The following is an 18,995-nucleotide window of genomic DNA, read 5'->3' as shown; positions in this document are numbered from 1 at the left end:
TATGTACACACAAAGTGTTATCCAACTAAAAGTCATATGCTAACATTTGACTAAACAGAACCTAATCAGAACAAAACTATAACTGTTGTGAAAACAACATATCTTTAATATTAAATGAGTAACTGAACTAAAACAATCATCTGGCTCTAATCAAAATCTCCATTTATCTCACTTCTTGACAAGATTGTTGTAGATTTCACGAAAGCACAACAGCAAACAGCAAGTAGCCAGTGACTAAGCTAGATTTCTATTTCTAACTAAAAGTTCCAGCTGTTGCATTCCGCATGTGGTAATGTGTAATGATAAACAATGGGGTGAAGAGAGTAACTATTCCACGAACTGGTATTCATCGACAACGATTTTAGAATGAAGTACATTCGAAAAGACAGAGTAAAACTTCGTGTGATCTTCACACATAACATAGATCTGAACAATACTATGCTTAATAAAGTGAACAATATTTAAATAGGGTACAATGTTAGCAGAGAAATTTCTATAAAAATCAAACAGCTTAATCAGTTAATATGTTAATGCATGGCTCAGGGAAGTGGGATGGTCTTTCTCTCAGTTCTGAGCGAGTGAACCAAGTCAATTAGCTCCCAATAACCATTTCTACAAATTAGGTGCGCAGTGCTACAGTGTTACCTCAAACTTCTTTTCTTAAAAAAATTATTATTCAAAATTTATATTCCTTTCTCTTTCCATTGTATCTGTCCTTTACAGTGAATCCTCCTTCATCTAACAGATACAATCACAAGTCAACACAGTACTAGACAATAGGTCCATCACCTACTACACTTCAACTAAGAATATATCAGGCTACGCAGAGGCATAAGACTGCCACGACAAGATCAAAGATTGTTTAACAGTAACTGAACTTGCTCTCTCTCTGACGTGCACATCGATAACGTACAAAAATCAAAATGACATGACAACCTTACATGTGTAAATACAAGTAGTTCTCTATCAGGAGTGAGTCTGTTCGATTTGGTAAACTTTTGTAAGTTGATGCTGTGGTGTGTACCGGGTCATGGCGTGTAGAATATCTCTCTTTATGAATAGTGTTATCGTATTAATGTATTGTAGAAACATGCACAAGCTGTGAAATGTATCGTACGAATCTGATAAGGCTTGTTTGTGTACAGTAAATCTTTGGATGTGGGCCTAGTTTAATATTGAAACTTCCTGGCAGATTAAAACTGTGTGCCTGACCGAGACTCGAACTCGGGACCTTTGCCTTTCGCGGGCAAGTGCTCTACCAACTGAGCTACCCAAGCACGACTCACGCCCCCTCCTCACAGCTTTACTTCTGCCAGTACCTCGTCTCCTACCTTCCAAACTTTACAGAAGCTCTCTTGCGAACCTAGCAGAACTAGCACTCCTGAAAGGGAGTACTGAAGACACTGGACAGGTATTCTATGTAAACATGATTTAAATTACAGTCTAGCTATCACACCAGGGTAGTAAAGATGACAACAAGGTAAAGACGAAAGTAGGGAGAAGGCATTCTGTGCGTATCGAGCTCTTCCTTGACCGCAGCGTATAGAACAGCGTAAAGGGAGGTTGACCACAAGTGAATGTCATACGCCCCTAAGAGTTAGGATAGTTAGTGTGAAACAATGAACAGTCTGAGCAGTTTATCATAAATACAAAACATTTATCTGAAATTATTAACTCCAGCGTGCTATAATTTAAAATACTGCATTGTTAATCTTTGCGCTGTCGCTCAAGAGTGATATATAATTAATACCTCTGTGTCTGAGGAGGATAGTTAATAATAGTTGTGTATTGTCACTTTCGACGTACGCCGCGGAACGTGAGGAAACCATTTAAACACAGAGGATTGCTCAGCAACCACTAAAAAGTCTGCTTTTGGTGAGTTACTAAGAGAGACAAAGAAATCAATCAAATGGGTCGGGGAAGACTCTGGACTGGAAGATGTTATTTTGACCGCAGTGAAACTAAGGCGGAGGTGAGCGGAAAATGCAAAAAGGTGAATAGATAGCACATGCACCAAGGAAGTTTCCTACTGTATTCTAAGCGATAAAGAAAGACGGAGACGACGATGTAATGTGCGGTGGAGAGATGACTTCAGAAAGTATGTGGAGTATACCGTTCAATACCCTAAAGTACGGAAAAATCTAGACGCGGTCTTTGCCCAACGGTGAATGTCAACCAGATGATAAAGACGATCATAAATTAATTCATAAGAGTTGAAATATCTCCGTAATTCGTGCTAACTGTAATCTCCGCAGGGACTGCAAAATGAAACTAATCTCCATGTGTAGAAACGCTACATGACTGAAAATCTTAAGAGGGGGACTATAATGCAAGCTGATTACTCTTTTCGTATGAGCAAACTCTATCTTCACTGTGAATGTTATTGTGAAATACACTCACTTTGCATGTTGAATCCTGAAGAGCCAGCAATGGTGGCTGATGCCTCAGAGATAGTACGACCACGATTTCGCGCGCCCACACACACACACACACACACACACACACACACACACACACACACACATACAGAAATTAAATAACCAGTCGTCAGTGGTGTAATGGGAGAGGAGGGAGGGGGGGGGGAGCTAAAGAAAGCAGCTACTTATGTACACTCCCGGAAATGGAAAAAAGAACACATTGACACCGGTGTGTCAGACCCACCATACTTGCTCCGGACACTGCGAGAGGGCTGTACAAGCAATGATCACACGCACGGCACAGCGGACACACCAGGAACCGCGGTGTTGGCCGTCGAATGGCGCTAGCTGCGCAGCATTTGTGCACCGCCGCCGTCAGTGTCAGCCAGTTTGCCGTGGCATACGGAGCTCCATCGCAGTCTTTAACACTGGTAGCATGCCGCGACAGCGTGGACGTGAACCGTATGTGCAGTTGACGGACTTTGAGCGAGGGCGTATAGTGGGCATGCGGGAGGCCGGGTGGACGTACCGCCGAATTGCTCAACACGTGGGGCGTGAGGTCTCCACAGTACATCGATGTTGTCGCCAGTGGTCGGCGGAAGGTGCACGTGCCCGTCGACCTGGGACCGGACCGCAGCGACGCACGGATGCACGCCAAGACCGTAGGATCCTACGCAGTGCCCTAGGGGACCGCACCGCCACTTCCCAGCAAATTAGGGACACTGTTGCTCCTGGGGTATCGGCAAGGACCATTCGCAACCGTCTCCATGAAGCTGGGCTACAGTCCTGCACACCGTTAGGCCGTATTCCGCTCACGCCCCAACATCGTGCAGCCCGCCTCCAGTGGTGTCGCGACAGGCGTGAATGGAGGGACGAATGGAGACGTGTCGTCTTCAGCGATGAGAGTCGCTTCTGCCTTGGTGCCAATGATGGTCGTATGCGTGTTTGGCGCCGTGCAGGTGAGCGCCACAATCAGGACTGCATACGACCGAGGCACACAGGGCCAACACCCGGCATCATGGTGTGGGGAGCGATCTCCTACACTGGCCGTACACCACTGGTGATCGTCGAGGGGACACTGAATAGTGCACGGTACATCCAAACCGTCATCGAACCCAGCGTTCTACCATTCCTAGACCGGCAAGGGAACTTGCTGTTCCAACAGGACAATGCACGTCCGCATGTATCCCGTGCCACCCAACGTGCTCTAGAAGGTGTAAGTCAACTACCCTGGCCAGCAAGATCTCCGGATCTGTTCCCCATTGAGCATGTTTGGGACTGGATGAAGCGTCGTCTCACGCGGTCTGCACGTCCAGCACGAACGCTGGTCAACTGAGGCGCCAGGTGGAAATGGCATGGCAAGCCGTTCCACAGGACTACATCCAGCATCTCTACGATCGTCTCCATGGGAGAATAGCAGCCTGCATTGCTGCGAAAGGTGGATATACACTGTACTAGTGCCGACATTGTGCATGCTCTGTTGCCTGTGTCTATGTGCCTGTGGTTCTGTCAGTGTGATCATGTGATGTATCTGACCCCAGGAATGTGTCAATAAAGTTTTCTCTTCCTGGGAAAATGAATTCACGGTATTCTTATTTCAATTTCCAGGAGTGTATATTTGAGACACTGCACAGTGCCGTAGTGCCCTAGATATCAGGCGCCGACGGCACCACGCACAACTTATTCATCGTACAGGCTGCAGCGAGCTCAGTTCCTACAGTGCAGACGACATGGAACTTTGCAACCCCGGAACACTGCGGCCAGACCAGCAGAGGGTGTCAACAGCGCTCCGGCCGGGTCGCCAGGCGTCGTGGACGGCTACGGTAGAGGTCATTGGCAAACAGCACCTCTCCATGCATCCCCTATGTCACGTGCCAAAAATAGGCCTACCTGCATCCGTCCACGAGGTGACTATTCAGACTGGCGCACGTGCTCCAGAGAGGTCGCAGCCAGCAACCTGAAGATCTTCACTACACCGCATGAAGGACTGGGCCATCGACTTCTCTACAGCACGCCTCCTTCTCGGCTGGGACTCTTAAGTGATCAGCGATGTTCTCATTGAGACTTGGTATAACTGTACTGGTGTTCTCCTAGCCGACCAGACAGTACCAGACTGAAAGTTTCTATTCTTGTCGGACATAAATATTGCATTACTGTTGGCTCTCAACGTTTCTTCAGCGAAGTACACCGTAACTTTGTTAAGTGTTTATTCTTCTTGACTGAAGCTCATATCTGAACATTGGTTTTAAACCTGAAGTCAGAAACATTACTCCATTTTAACCTAAAGTTATTAGGACTTGAAATTAACTAGTGTGTGACTACCGAAACTTAAATCAGTGTTTCTAAAGTAAACCTCTTAACACTTCAACATTATTTTCGCTGGGCGTGTGCAACTGTTTCAAGTATCATGGGATTCATTTATTTACTTTGTGATTCTGGAAGTCTAAGTGTCTCCGTTATTAACGAACCATCATTTATTTTGTTTCACTTACAGAAGGACTAGCATCCATTTTGTTTCACTTATTGAGGAAACATACTTTCTTTTGTTTGTTCCCTTTACACGGGCTGTTAACTAGTGCACCCTAGCGGCGGACACAACACACAGTACATGATTTGAACGGCCATATGACGTGATATGCGCCAGTACTCATATAAGGTGTTTGTCAACAAAAAAGGAATTCGCTAGTCGTAGTCCATCTCTAACAAGGCTTTTGAGGGTGAAACAAGATGCTGGGAAAGTGAAAGAAAATCGTGAAACGATCGCTAGCTTTACCACGCGAGTTCCAGTCCGTTTTTCCTGCCAAAGTCACTGACCCACTGCAAATACCGGATTCTTGCTCTGCCGGAAGACCTGCACTACAGAGCATAGATATATGTCCGGCGTCTTGGCGGCTGCGATCGTACCGAACACTCTTATCCATACTACAGAGTCACGACACTCTGACCAGGCAATGAAAGGCGACCGACTGCTACACAAAACATTCACAGAGGCAAGTATGCCCAGTTGATCAACTTTCACAATGTCTTTACATCTGTAGATTACTGTCGTCTGTACTTCACATGACATTGAAGTAATTTTCTCGCTCTTTGGAAAATCAGGGGGCAGCCGAAGATAGTTTTTCACATTCAACAGTAACACCTAAACACACACACACACAACACAAAGCATACATCATTTCGAAACAGGTAGCGTGCCCGATATTCCTTGCTTTAGGCGTGCGATTAGGTGATATGGGTTCAAGAAATATATCCACAATGAAAAAGAATAAGAACATGTGTTATCCATGAAGCTGCTAAAAATAAAGAAATGTTTAATCTTCCGTTGAATACGTAGCTGAGTCAAGATTTCGTGACTTGAGTGATTTCAGAGGTGATTGTGTGATCTAGTGCGAGATCAGTTTCGGGTTCCGGAAAACGTAGAAACACGCGTGGCAATACTGATCCTACGACTTATTTTATAGTATAAGTTATGGATGGGCAAACGTACGTTCATAGCATCTGTAGATTTAGAGAAAGTTGTTGAGAATGTCGACTGGAATTCACTGTTATAAATTCTGAAGGTAACAGGTATAAAATATAGGGAGCGAGAGGTTATTTACAACTTCTACAGAAACCAGCCTGCCGTTATCATAATTGAAAAGGGAACAGTAGTTAAAAAGCGAGTGAAACGAGGTTGTAGCCTATTCCCGATATAATTCAGTCTGTACATTGAGCAAGCTATAGAGGAAGCCAAACAGAAACTTGGAAAGAAGTTTGTAGTTCAGGGATAAAAAATACAAAAAAATGAGGTTTGCTGGTGACATTGTAATTTATCAAAGACGGCTTGGGACTTGGCAGAATATCTGAACGGAATATGGGCATCAACAAAAGTAAAACAAAGGTGATGGAATGTAGTCAAATTACATCAGACGACGCTGATGCAATTAGGTTAGAAAATGAGAAACTGAAAGTAAGTGATGATGAGCGAAGTTGAGAAATACAAAATGCAGTCTGGCAAGAGCAAGGCATGCATTCCCGAAAAAGAGAAAGTTGTTAACATTGAATACAAATTTAAATTTTGCAAAGTCTTATCTGATGTATTTGTGTGGTGTGTGGTCTCACATGGAAGTGAAAGTTTTACGGCAAAGAGTTTAGACAAGAAGAGAATAGACGCTTGTGAAGTGTGGTGCTAGAGAAGAATACTGAAAATTACATGAGTAGAGCGAGCGACTAATGAAGAGGTAATGAACGGGGTCAGTCGATATGAGTCACCCTAAGGCATCAAGGTATTGTCAGTTTGGTAAGGAGCAAAGTTTCGGGGTAAAAAACGTAGACGAAGACCAATCCTCGAGCGCAGCAAGGAGTCTCAAATGGATGTAGGGTGTAGTAGTTGTGCAGAGGTGAAGAGGGCTGAACGGGACAAATGAGGTAGACTAAGAAAGGAATGAAGGTTAGAGATAAACGTCTCTTAGACAGCGCGGTTGTTAGAGATGGAACACAAGCTCGGATTACGAAAGGCTGGGGAAGGTACTCGGCCATGCCCTGTTTAAAGAAACGATTCCGGAATTTGCCTGGAACGACCTGGGAAAGTCACGGAAAACTTAAAACTGGAGGGCCGGACGGTGATTTGAACAGTCGTCTTCCCATAGCGTTAGCCACTGCGCTGTTAACGGGCGTACCGCAATGGACGCACCGGTTGCCGCCAGATCAGCGAAGTTAAGGACCTTTGCGTGTGTCGAGTACCTGGATGAATGACCGTCCGAGTACGCCGTTAAGCCTTGACAATTTTCTTTTTGCCTTTACGGGATAGGAGACGTGGTAGCAAAAGTTTCTGATCAGCAGTCTTTGCACCGGATTAAATTCCAAATCTCTCCGCAGTGTCACATGAAGTGAGGGCATATGTTACTATCGTTAGTGATCCGTTCGTCGGATGGGGACGTTAACCTTTGCGGCCCTCTTGGCGTAAGAGAAGGCGATGTTCCGGCACCGGGTTTCACACTCTCTATTCTCTCATCACCTTCCAGCACCTACATGACAACACACTACACGTATATCCACCAGCGGAAAACGCTGCTATTGGAGCTCACAAGGGCGAGTATGCTACTCTTTATTAAAAGACCCTGAATGAAAGTGGGGTATCAAGCTGTCCCATTCTACCTTCTTCAGTACCTTTAAAATTTTTTGCAAAAATGTTGTCATGCGAACATATTTGCACTGTTCTTAACATGAAGCTCACCTCACACTCTCACAAGCTATCCTAAGGTGAATTTCACTCGCATCCATTGGTCCATCCCTGTAAGTCTCTCATGCTTCTTTACTCTTAACTGCCAATTCTCACTCACTCATTCGGCTCAAGTCAGTGTCATAATCTCTTTGTGGCTCTCCGTTCGCCACTGTCTCCTGTCTTAAAGCCGCAGTCGCCTTTTTTCTGTCCTACAGCTACTGACTCCTCTCAATGTCACTGTCTCTCTCATCTCTCTTACTGCCACTATCTCATTAATTCCTTCCCACTGCTGCTGTCTCTTTTCACGGTCTCTCACTCTGTCTCTCTTCCTCGTTGTTATTGTCACAGACCCTGTCTCTCATTATCACTATCGCTCATCTACCTTCACTTTCTCCTTGTCTTTATTGCTCTGCCACCAGCACCGTCTCCTTCACTCTTTTCCTAGTTCTGTTCTATCACTGTCTCCTATGTTCCACTGCTACTGCGCTCCATTCTTCCTCTCACACTGCCATTGTCTCCTTCACTCTTTCTACACCACAACCACTACCTATTATCTTCAAGTATTTATTACTTCTCTGTCTCTTTTCCCTGCCACTGTCTCCTTCTTTCTCAGCATAAAAAAGCGTGAATGTATTCGCGTTCCAGTCTCTCTGCAAAATTTTTTAAAGTTCCCAGGAAGGCAGAATGAGGCAGCTGGTATCCCACTTATCCAAGTCTTTTAATGAAGAGGAAGATATTCGCCTTTCTTGCGCTCCGATAGGAGCATTTTTTTGCTGGTTCTTCTCTTTTCCCCTCCGCAGAAGGCTTGACGCTCATACGAAAAGAACTTGATGGTTCAGCTAAAATTTTGATAGTTTACTTACGTGAAATTGAAATCACGCAAAACTATTTTTACACCTGAGACCGGATTTTAAGTGGACAGCTGTTTTGCATGGTCTTCAATGCTACAACGTACAGTTATCAGAACCCTGCTGATGAAAAACGGAAACACATTACATGATATGTCACCGCGCTAAGTCACTTTATAATCTACGCTATCGCCTCACACTTGCATTAGTAGTACAGCTTTAAAACTCTGTATCTCGGAAACGGATAAACGGATGAAGATATCAAGAAAATTTTCAAGGTTGTTAGAGACCTGAGTCCTAGAAATGAATCATAAAAAATGCAGCCATTTACTGTGCTTAGAGGTCTTAAATCCGCGACCGAGATTTAGCCCACAACTCACAGCGAAAAAATAGCGAAAAATACTTGTTTGAGAATTCCTTAGGATCTGCCCACGAATTTACCCAAATGCAGCATCCATTCATTCATTTATAAATTCATAGGTATCTCCGTCAGTTTAATTAAATCATGGGTTTATTAACGGCATATCCATCATCAATCAATTTATTTAATTTTTACTTGCATATTTCAGTGTAAGAGTAGGATGGCTTCGAACCTTTGTATCTGGGGAAGGGGCAAGATTTCAAGAAAATTATCAGGATTGTTTGAGGTTGGTACCTTGGGAACATATCGTAATAACTTCAGTCATTTGCTGTGCACAGGCATCTTGGAATGCTCGGCTGGGTTTTGATCCGCTGGTGACGGCGAGTAAAAACAACCAACCGATTTGCTCTATTTGCTTAGCAGGAGGAAGTATATGGTATTCACGCTTCTACACTGTACTGTACGATAGTGACACTTTGAAGATCCTTCTGTTGGGTACATAAAAATTTGAAAATTTGTGGTAAGGTTGTAACGCCGGAAGTGCATATCCTCTTATTTCCATCTATTGTACTATAAATTTTTTTCCTTATTTTGTTACCTGAAGATATGACGTTTCTTTGTCTTTGTATATTGTAATTGTTTTACTATTTGTATATACATGCATTTATGTCGATGTATAATTGGTTTGTTTTGTAAATACTATTTGTATTTTTACGCTGGGTCTTGCCTAGGGAAAACTATGCTATCGAACGAATACATCGATAAGTCGTGTGGAGAACCAAAGTGTTTAGGATCTTTGGCAGTGTGAACTCGGCCGCATGGAGCGCGGGCAGAGCAGGGTCTGGTTGGAGGAGGGCAGTGGAGCAGGTGTGTTGTGTGACGCTCCCGCGAGTTGCCGCGCTTTCGGGGTTTGGCAGCATGTAATTGCGCTCGACTTGCTATGTTAGCCTCTGACATGGTGTCGCGGACGGGAGCGTTAGCTGGCACACATCAAGAGCCCGTTTCGGCTGGAGACCGTGTCGAGAAGAAGGCGCGCCAACATCCAGCTTCTGCAACAGCGACGGCCGACAATGAATGACTGTCGCCACCTCCTCGATCGACGACTTCAAACCTTCAATCAAACAACAAGGGAGCTGGTAGCACGTAAAGTTTTAGAACTGGATGGCAGACCTCGGCTTTTCAAACTGTTAAATTTTTCTCACTAAATTACAGCAACGTAGCATGAACCTTTGTTGCTCAATGTCCCAATTGCATTACCAAGCAGGGCCCCTTCCTTTTCCGGAATGAACCCGAGTGTCGTTGAAATTCAAACGCCAGCATTAAAGTAATATCATTCGATTTCATTGCTTTAATTTCAAAGTTCAGTTAAGGTATTCATAGCTGGCTACAATATTTAGATTATGCAAGCACAAATTAAGAGTGCGAGTTTTGTTACCGTATTTTAGCTTACCTGTGACTGCAGCTCAGCTTGGTACGTACTAAATTTTACTACTTTTAATTGTTCAGAATCATTTAATTCAAGTTCAAAGCTAAATCTCTTATTTCTAAATTGCGTAGATTCTAGTAGCGTTTGAAATGATTGTTGAGGTAGCCCAAGACTAACCGTATTTTACTGAATTTCGATGTGCTTCAGAAACAAAGCTCACTATTAATTTCAGTCACTAAATTAACTTTCAATTTTCCGGTTTTATTAATTCTTTTGCTAAATTAAGTCAGAGGGTAGCGAAATTTATTACTTCTGACAAACTTTCAGTTTTCACACTACACGTGTCAACCTTCAGTTGCCACGCTTCTAGTGCTAATTATATGTGTAATAACCTTTCTTTTTCAGTTACTATAGTAATTGTCCTTAGGACTGGCGACCGTAATTTCCCCCAAATCTCAAATATCTAATTACCGCTAGTTAATTGTTAACGTAACGGTCGCACATTTACTTTCTTTATTAACTTTACCCCTTTTTAAAATTAATTTCCACCAGTTTCATTTGCATTTTTACTTTCATTTAGATGTAACCCTTTCCTCCCTCTTTACCGACAGATTAACTTCGGTGACGATTGCTTTTCCCAAATTTCCATTAGGTACACGCGGTTTAATTTTTCACTGTCATTAAGGTCGATAAGTGAGGTGGAGGTTACAAGGTCTTATGGTACCAAACTGCTGAGGCCATCGGTCCCTAAGCCTACACACTACGTAATCTAACTTAAACTAAATTACGCTAAGGACAACACACAACACACACACACACACACACACACACACACACACACACACACACACGGCCAAGGAAGGACTCGAGCCTCAGACGGAGAGAGCCGCAGGGACCATGACAATGCCTTCTAGACCACGCGGCTAGCCCGCGCGGCATTGGGTATACAAGTAGTACTTAGCCTGAGATCTGTCCAAGCACTCGACCCTATCTTTTTATCACCAATAGAACCCGAGCTATGAACACCGGGAAATTCCATTTTTATACGTGGCGTTTGGGAACGTACTGGTAAGTGTGCTGCATCATGCATACCTATTACAGTCACCTAATCATAGTAGTTGCGCTTTAGCAACACACAGCGCTCACACTTCACGAAGCATGGGTACTTACGGGTGCGAATGATACAACACACCTTTCCAATTCACGCGACTGAACCTGCGCTTTCTAGTGAGCAGCCATTCGTGCCGTAGGAATGTACACTTCTGGCCACTAAAATTGCTACACCACGAAGATGACGTGCTACAGATACGAAATTTAACCAACAGGAAGAAGATGCTGTGATATGCAAATGATTAGCTTTTCAGAGCATTCACACAAGGTTGGCGTCGGTGGCGACACCTACAACGTGCTGACATGAGGAAAGTTGCCAACCGATTTCTCATACACAAACAGCAATTGACCGGCGTTGCCTGGCGAAACGTTGTTGTGATGCCTCGTGTAAGGAGGAGAAATGCGTACCATCACGTTTCCGACTTTGATAAAGGTCGAATTGTAGCCTATCGCGATTGCGGTTTATCGTATCGCGACATTGCTGCTCGCGTTGCTCGATAGCCAATGACTGTTAGCAGAATATGGAATCGGTGGGTTCAGGAGGGTAATACGGACGGCCGTGCTGGTTCCTAGCGGCCTCGTATCACTAGCAGTCGAGATGACAGGCATCTTACCCGCATGGCTGTAACGGATCGTGCAGCCACGTCTCGATCCCTGAGTCAACAGATGGGGACGTTTGCAAGACAACAACCATTTGAACGAACAGTTCGACGACGTTTGCAGCAGACCATGGCTGCGGTTACCCTTGACGCTGCATCACAGACAGGAGCGCCTGCGATGGTGTACTCAACGACGAACCTGGGTGCACGAATGGTAAAACGACATTTTTTCGGATGACTCCAGGTTCTGTTTACAGCATCATGATGGTCGCATCCGTGTTTGGCGACATCACGGTGTATGCACATTGGAAGCGTGTATTCGTCATCGCCATACTGGGGTATCGCCCGGCGTGATGGTATGGGGTACCATTGGTTACACTTCTCGGTCACCTCTTGTTCGCATTGAGGGCACTTTGAACAGGGGACTTTACATTTCAGATGTGTTACTTCCCGTTGCTCTACCCTTCATTCGATCCCTGCGAAATCCTACATTTCAACAGGATAATGCACGACCGCATGTTGCAGGTCCTATACGGGCCTTTCTGGATACAGAAAATGTTCGACTGCTACGCTGGCCAGCACATTCTCCAGATCCCTCACCAATTGAAAACGTCTGGTCAATGGTGGCCGAGCAACTGGCTCGTCACAAAACGCCAGTCACTACCCCTGATGAACTGTGGCATCGTCTTGAAGCTGCATGGGCAGCTGTACCTGTACACGCCATCCAAGCTCTGTTTGACTCAATGCCCAGGCGTATCACGACCGTTATTACGGTCAGAGGTGTTTGTTCTGGGTACTGATTTCTCTGGATCTATGCACCCAAACTGCGTGAAAATGTAATCACATGAGAGTTCTAGTATAATATATTTGTCCAATGAATACCCGTTTATCAGCTGCATTTCTTCTTGGTGTAGCAATTTTAATGGCCAGTAGTGTAGTTTACTATTGCGTCACCACCCTCGGTCACGATATACCGTACTAGCGAGGAGTGCTGCGTCAAACCAGTATTCGGACGGAAGACTACAAGAGCACAGTGAGATACGCCTGTACGCTACGTGGTCAAACTGTGCTGGACGTGTGCAGTGTGAGGTGTGAGCTGGCAGCGCGTGGCCAAAGGCAGCGGGTGAGGGCGGGCAGTGGTGTCTGCTGGTCGATCGTGCAGCAGGCGGCAGCCGGCAGGCGAGGCGGCTGCGGCGCCGCAACGTGTTGCTGGTGCGCCGGCTGATGTATCGCGGCCGCGGCCGGGGGAAATGGAGAGTGGCCGAGGCCGCGGCCCGGCAGTAAATCTGGCCGCCTCTGGGCGCCGCCGCTTCCTGGACGAGAGCCGCGCCGCCGCGCCGCGCGTCTGTCCTCGCACCGCGCCGCGCCGTGGTGCCGCCACAGCCATCCGATACTGCGCGGACCCTCGCAGCCGGCACGGCCGAGAAGCGCCGGAAAGGGAGGCGTGCGCCGTTGCTGGCTGCCGACCCAGGGGCTATTCAATAGCCTGTTGAAAATGACAGCTTCCTTCGTGATTCTCGCACCTTCCCTTCGCGATGTGTAAGTGTTGTGTCCTACGAGAACAAAGCCAGAACTCCAAAATACGGTGAACCGCCAAAGAAACTGGTATAAGCATGCGTAATCAAATATAGAGATATGTAAACAGGCAGAATACGGCGCTGTGGTCGGCAACGCCTATACAGGGTGTTACAAAAAGGTACTGCGAAACTTTCAGGAAACATTCCTCACACACAAATAAAGAAAAGATGTTATGTGGACATGTGTCCGGAAACGCTTAATTTCCATGTTAGAGCTCATTTTAGTTTCGTCAGTATGTTCTTCTACCTACGCTCAATGGAGCACGTTATCATGATTTCATACGGGATACTCTACCTGTGCTGCTAGAACATGTGCCTTTACAAGTACGACACAACATGTGGTTCATGCACGATGGAGCTCCTGCACATTTCAGTCGAAGTGTTCGTACGCTTCTCAGCAACAGATTCGGTGACCGATGGATTGGTAGAGGCGGATCAATTTCATGGCCTCCACGCTCTCCTGACGTCAACCATCTTGACTTTTATTTATGGGGGCATTTTAAAGCTCTTGTCTACGCAACCCCGATACCAAATGTAGAGACTCTTCGTGCTCGTATTGCGCACGGCTGTGATACAATACGCCATTCTCCAGGGCTGCATCAGCGCATCAGGGATTCCATGCGACGGTGGGTGGATGCATGTATCCTCGCTAACGGAGGACATTTTGAACATTTCCTGTAACAAAGTGTTTCAAGTCACGCTGGTACGTTCTGTTGCTGTGTGTTTCCATTCCATGATTAATGTGATTTGAAGAGAAGTAATAAAATGAGCTCTAACATGAAAGTAAGCGTTTCCGAACACATGTCCATATAACATATTTTCTTTCTTTGTGCGTGAGGAATGTTTCCTGAAAGTTTGGCCGTACCTTTTTGTAACACCCTGTATAGGACAACAAGTATCTGGCGCAGTTGTTAGATCGGTTACTGCTGCTACAATGGAAGGTTATCAAGATTTAAGTAGGTTCGAATGTGGTGATATAGTCGGCACACAAATGATGGGGCATAGCATCTCCGACTCGGCTAGAAACCTGCCTATCGCAACAAATATTCCATATCAGCATCTTCATACATACTCTGCAAGCCACAGCAGGGTGCGTGGTGAAGGGTGTTTTACCACTAGTCATTACCCTCACCGTTTCAGTCGGAAATGGTGCTAGAGAAAAACGACTGTCTACATCTTCCATACGAGCCCTGTTTTTGCTCTTAGCTTGTCTTCGTGGTCCTTACGCGAAATAGAAGTTGGCGGCAATAGAATCCTTCTGCAGTCAGCCACAAATATCGGCTCTCTAAATTTTCGAAATACTTCTTCGTCAAAATAACCTCGTCTCCAGGGATCCCGACTTGAGTTGACGAAGCATGTTCGTAATACTCGCGTTGCTGATCAAATCTACCCGTAACAAGTCCAGAAGCACACTTTTGAATTGCTTCGATCTCTTCCTTTAATCCGACCCGTTGGAGATCCCGAACACTTGAGCAGTACTCAAAATGGGTCGCACTAGTGTTCTAAACGCCGTCTTCTTTGTAGACGAGCAACACTCTCCTAAAATTCTTCCAGAAAAGCGAAGTCGACTATTCACCTTTCCTACTACCGAGCTTAAGTGCTTGTTCCATTTCATGTCGCTTTGCAGCGTTTCGCGTAGATATTTAATCGTCATTACTGTGTCAAGCAGCACACCATCAATATTGTATTTGAACATTACAGGATTGCTTTTCCTACACATCACAAGGAAAGAAAGGAAGACTGGGTTTAACGCCCCGTCGACATCGAGGACGTTAGAGACGGAGCACAACCTCGGATTGTGTGAAGAATGGAAAACGTAATCGGCCGTACCATTTCAAACGAACCATTCCAGCATTTTCAAATAACTGACGGGTTTGCGGCCGGGTGACATCGTCGACCACCGTCGTTATTTGAACATTCAATTCGCTGGGAAAAGTTAGGGTCTCACATTCCAGTATTTGTTAAGAACGATTTAGGGAAATCACGGAAAACCTAAACCTGGAAGGCCGGACGCAGGTTTTAACCGTCCTCCACCCGAATGCGAATCCAATGGGCTAACCACTGCGTCACCTTGCTGAGTTCCACTCATCACACCAAACAGAAGTTCTCTCTAACTCATCCTGTATACTTACTCAACGAAGACGCTTTGCCACACACTGCGGCGTCATCAGCAAACAGTCGCAGATTTCTACTCACCATATCCATCAGATCGTTTTTGTACACTGAGAACGTTTTAGTATCAGATTTCCAAGAGGCACTCCTGGCGATACCATACCGATTTAGCTAGTCAGATACAACTCAGAGGTTTACTTCCACCAATACGTATCTTATACCTGTATGAACCTCGCAGAAGCTTACCCCAGTACCTCTTGGCTCTGGTGCTCCTGAAAGAATACTGAGGAGACATACCTCAACCACAGTCTAGGCAAGGGACATTCCTCGTTCCAGTATGCAGGCCCAGTCTCGTGGGACCTTTTAATCTCTTAGGATGTTTCAAAACAGCCCACAGACAGCTTCAGATAGAATGATTCATTCTGGAAACAGTCCCCTAGGCTGTCGCTAAGGCATTTCTTCGCAATATCCTGTCGTTTTAGAGGGGCAACGGCACTCGTACACAAGAACACTTCCACAAAGTTTGGAAAGTACGAGATACATATTAGCACAACAAAAGTTGAAGTGCGAGCTGTGGATTGTACCTTCCTAGATAAGTCAGTAAGAGCATTATCAGAGAAACACAACGTTCTGGTACGTATCTTGGGCTGTTACACAGTTTTACTCTGCTAGTATGTTTCAAGGACAAAACTTTTTACCTACAAAGTGAAACATTGTTCTTTGAGTCAGCAAGTGTTTATTTTTCAATGTAGTCCTCTTTCAGAACAGTGTACTTTCCTAAACATTTTATAGTCACTAGATTCTATCCCTAAAATGCGGTTTTTGGGAGGTCTACAAAATACCCAACTACAGTTACCACTACCTCTTTAACAGCCAAAAAGATTTTCAGCGGCCGGCCGCGGTGGTCTAGCGGTTCTAGGAGCGCAGTCCGGAACCGCGCGACTGCTACGGTCGCAGGTTCGAATCCTGCCTCGGGCATGGATGTGTGTGATGTCCTTAGGTTAGTTAGGTTTAAGTAGTTCTAAGTTCTAGGGGACTGATGACCACAGCTGTTAAGTCCCATAGTGCTGAGAGCCATTTGAACCATTTGAATTTGATTTTCAGCGATAGTTTCTGTATATGTAAGAGAGATAGAAGTCTGGGAGTGCCAAATTCGATATATATATATATATATATATATATATATATATATATATATATATATATATATATATATATATATGAGTGTAAGTGTGCATGTATGTATGTCTGGAATCTCGTCCCAAATCCCTGGATGGATTTCTACTAAATTTGGCACAGAAACACAGAAACAGCAGGCCTCATGAGTATCAGCACTGTGTGGTTTATAACCTCCTAGCTTCAGTAGGAATGTGGGTAAATTTGTTTTTCCCAGCCACTGGAGTATAGTCTGACCTGCATGACAGACATGTTATGTGGAAACAATACGCCAAATGAGCCTGCGTTGCAGTGCAGCTTACATATCAGAGGCAAAAAATGGTTTTCCCAGGCCCTGAATGTAGGTTTCCCTGCATGACAGGCCTTCTTCATCGTCTTGCGTTACACATGTAAGGGGCAAATAACTGATTTTCAAGCCTCTGAAATGTAGTCTGCCATACATGACCGGCATGTTGTGAGAGCAGCATCCACCTGCTTTAGTGAACTGTATTGCAGGGTCTAAACATACTGATGAGTATGACTGGAGTCAGGCTGAGATGGATAGAGGAGGGGATGGACAGAGCATTAGGTGGGAGGAAACACACAGAGAGTGGGGAGGAAGTGGGGATGCATGAGGCAGGTAAAAGGTGTCGAGGGGTGATGGACAGGTGAAAAAAGAAAAGGGGGAGGTGGAGAAGGGAAAGCAGAGAAGCAGAGAAGGAGGAGGATATAGTAAGTGGAAGGGGGAGAATGAAATGGTCAGAGAGAGAGAGATGGAGGAAATAAGCAAGGAGTGAGGGAGGAAGAGATAAGGATCAAGAGGTGGATGTAGAGAGGAGAACGATATATATATATATATATATATATATATATATATATATATATATATATATATATATATAACTGTGGGGAGAAGGTTAGTATTGAGTAGGATGATTATCCAATAATTTATACCTAAGCCTTTACCTTTCCCATTGTCAGGGCACTTTTCTGGACTGGTGTAAAGACGTGATGCGAACGATCATTTTTGAGATTTTACAACCAGACCTCTTTGCAGGCATTTTTTCATACAATTAGATTCAAACAATTTTTATACTTCTATTATTCTTCTGCTGTTTGCAGTGTAACCACAAAGAAATCACTGTCCATAATATGTCGACCAAATGAATTGGTGTCGTCTTTTGTCATCTATATGGAGAGCTGCATCAAACCAGTCTCAGGACTGAAAACCACAACAACAATGACGTCTTCAATTACCGGCTTCCACAAGTTGCTTTATCATTTTGTTTCTGGCGAGAGGCGGTGAACCCACGTCTAATAGAAGAAAATAACGTGTAACACTAAATCAGTCGGGTTCTGTTTAAAATAGTTCAAATATTGCTGAGAAATTTCTGGTCGCATTTGCTTTTGGTCAGTATTCAAGAAACGCGGCACTACCTTGCACCAATTTTTCTCACACTTGATTCTTTATGTAAAACGTGCCACAGCTTTTCATATTCTATGCCATGCAGTCATTTCCTTCACCTTTAATCATCGTTCGCCCGATACCATGTTGTGAACGTCTTCCATGCACGCATCTACATCTACATCACACTCCGCAAGCCACCTGACCGTGTATGGCAAGGGGTAGTTCTGGTACCACTAACTGATACCTCCCACCCTGCTCACTCCCAAACGACGCGTGGGAAGAATGACTGTCGGTAACCTCCTGTGTTAGTTCTAATTTCTCAAATTTTCTCGTCGTTGTCATTTCACGAGATGTATGTGGGAGGAAGTAACATATCATCCGACTCTTTCCAGAAAGTGTTCTCCAGAAATTTCAATAGCAAACTTCTGTTTGAGGCACAACGCCTCTCTTGTATCGTTCACCACTTGAGTTTGTTGAGCATCTCCAACTAAACGATCCCGTGACAAAACGTACTCCTCTTCGATGGATCTTCTTTGTCTCTTCTAGCAGTCCTATCTGGTAAGGATCCCGCATTGATGAATAGTACTCAACAATACCTTACAAGCCACTTTCTTCGTGGATGAGTTACATTTCCTAAAGATTATTCCTATGAGTTTCAGTCTGGCATTTGCTTTACCTATTTTTTTTTTCATTCCACTCCGGGGCGCTCTGGTTAGTTACTTCTACACACTTTTACCGTAGTTACTGTTTCGAGAAATTCGTCATCAACAGTGCAGTTG

This window comes from Schistocerca serialis, chromosome 1, assembly GCF_023864345.2.
Source record: "Schistocerca serialis cubense isolate TAMUIC-IGC-003099 chromosome 1, iqSchSeri2.2, whole genome shotgun sequence".
NCBI lineage: Eukaryota > Metazoa > Arthropoda > Insecta > Orthoptera > Acrididae > Schistocerca > Schistocerca serialis.
The sequence above is the reverse complement of the archived record's forward strand: the minus strand, read 5'-3'. Positions refer to the sequence as shown.